Genomic DNA, 2,513 nt, shown 5'->3' with positions numbered 1-2,513 from the left:
CTGATGGAGAGAGTTTAGAGTTACTTAGAATATATATCAGTACACTAGGGCCACTGATGGCACGAGTAGACCAGGCGCGGCCTGAGGGACTCCGGCAACCAAAGTACCGTAATTGACTTTGTCTTGAGTCGCTGGTGACAAAAGAGACAAAAAGCAACTTGGGCAACTAGAGGCGATTTGAGCTTGAGTTTGTAGTTGGACTTCAGCGAATGTTATGCACATGAGCTATGATGCGGTTCGGCGGCAGCCATGACAACCAATTGGATTATTGGAATGCTTGCATTTTGTGTGGTTATTGCTACGTCACTTTCTCCCTTGTTAGCTGTCCTGACATGGTACGATGGTGCTGCTGTGACACAACAACAACATTTTATGTGCATAAAAGAATCTCTGACGAAGTCATCAGAAAGGGCCGCCCACCCAATACATGCAATGGAATTAGGACCCAATTCTGGGCCCCATCGGGCCTGGGACAATTGTCCCTTTTGCCCCCCCCGTCAGCCTCTCTGCAACTGACAATCATGGGCTCTCCCTTTATGACAAAACACTTTTCACTGCCTGGAGGAGGCATGGCTCAGGAAATGACAAACACAGTAATCTGCCACATGAAATCTTTATGTTACTGTAAATTGGTCCGTTCAAGGTTCAGGCAGGGCTGGACTGGTAATCTGGCATACAGGGCATTTTCCTGGTGGGCCGACAGTGCCCAGGGGCCGATGCTGTTGGTTTTTTTTTATTTGTTTGTATGTTTGTTAGATTTTTTTTACTGTAGAGACTCGACCTAAATTTTGAATGGGCCGACCCACTGGTCTATATAGACAGTGAACTGAACGAATATTGCAGAAAAACAGGGGGGCTGGTCTATGACCAAATTGCCCAGGCTGTTTTTTGGTACCAGTCCAGTCCTGGGTTCAGGAGACTTATCAAGATTCTGTGTTAATCAGATGTAGTCAGACTCCTGGCTTCTGGAACCTGCACTCCCACACACACGCAGGAGTGTTCAAGAGGAGCTGACACAACAGCTGCAAAACTAGAGGCTGACTCCCTTCTGCCTATATAAACACCAATGTAAAAAATACTCTGCTTGCCCACACACACACACATACACACACACATGCACACACGCACACACACAACACAGCACACACACACACACACACACACACACACACACTACCTGTACACACACACAACACAGTACGAACACACACACACACACACACACACACACACACACACACACATACACACACATGCACACACGCACACACACAACACAGCACACACACTCTCTTGCTCCTTCTCCTCCTCCTCCTCATAGTCCTGTACCCAGTAATAATGTGGCCGTGATCCCAGACCAGGGTAAGGGATAGGAGAGGCGAGGCCACACTGACTCAGGGCTCCTGGGTGTCGGGTTGCGGCCAGCAGCATCCAGTGCTTCCCGTGTCATCCCCTCATTAACTGCGGCCACTGACGTCACTCGCTCAGGGCCAGAAAAGCTGCTCTCTCAGCTGTTCTCACTGACCTCACTTCCTCCCTCTCTCCCTCTGGCTCCCGCGGCCACGCTGAGACCACGCTCTGCAGAGACAGGGAGGGAGAGAAGGAGGAATGGAGAGAGAGAGAGAGAGAGAGAGAGAGAGAGAGAGAGAGAGAGAGAGAGAGAGAGAGAGAGAGAGAGAGAGAGAGAGAGAGAGAGAGAGAGAGAGAGAGAGAGATGAAGAGGGACAGGGAGGGGAGGGGAGGGGAGAGAAGGAGAGAGCAAGAAAGAGATGAAGGAAGAGAGAGGAAAGCAAGTGAGAGACGGAGAGAGAGAGAAAGGGAGAGAGAGAGAGAAGTGGAGAGAAGGAGATGGCAAGAAAGAGATGAAGGAAGGAAGAGGAAAACAAGAGAGAGAGAGAGGAAGAGAGAGAGAGAGAGAGAGAGAGAGAGAGAGAGAGAGAGAGAGAGAGAGAGAGAGAGAGAGAGAGAGAGAGGGAGAGAGAGAGAGCGAGAGGAAGAGAGAGAGAGATAGAGGGCTATCCAACCAAAGTTGCTGAATGGGCATAAGTGCTGAGATGAGATGAGAGGGGAAGAGTAAAGAGCGCAGCCCTGCCCTGCCTGACTCAAACCCTACATGTAGAGTGTAGAGTGGAGCTCTGACTCAAACACACAGTAGGCCTACTTAGAGCAGTATTTCCCAACTGTTTTTGTCTCATGTACCCCCCAAGCCTTTTGTTGTGCCACGAGTACCCCCTAGTCATGTTTTACATCGCTTTTTCTATTCCAGTGTGACTATGCCCCATGCATTTCTTAAAATTACATTTTTCCAAGTACCCCCTTCAGTGTGCTCGCGTACCCCTAGTGGTACACGTACCCCTGGTTGGGAAACACTGACTTAGAGTGAAGAGTAGCCCCGAGCCCTTAACCAAAGGCACCCATCAGTGTAGTATACAATAGGCACATCATGAATGGACACTGGGAGATGCCATTCAGACAAAAACACAAATGAATTAACATATTGGCTTGGCTACTTT

The sequence above is a fragment of the Engraulis encrasicolus genome, chromosome 6 (assembly GCF_034702125.1).
Source record: "Engraulis encrasicolus isolate BLACKSEA-1 chromosome 6, IST_EnEncr_1.0, whole genome shotgun sequence".
Taxonomy (NCBI): domain Eukaryota; kingdom Metazoa; phylum Chordata; class Actinopteri; order Clupeiformes; family Engraulidae; genus Engraulis; species Engraulis encrasicolus.
Note: the sequence above shows the minus strand (reverse complement) of the source record.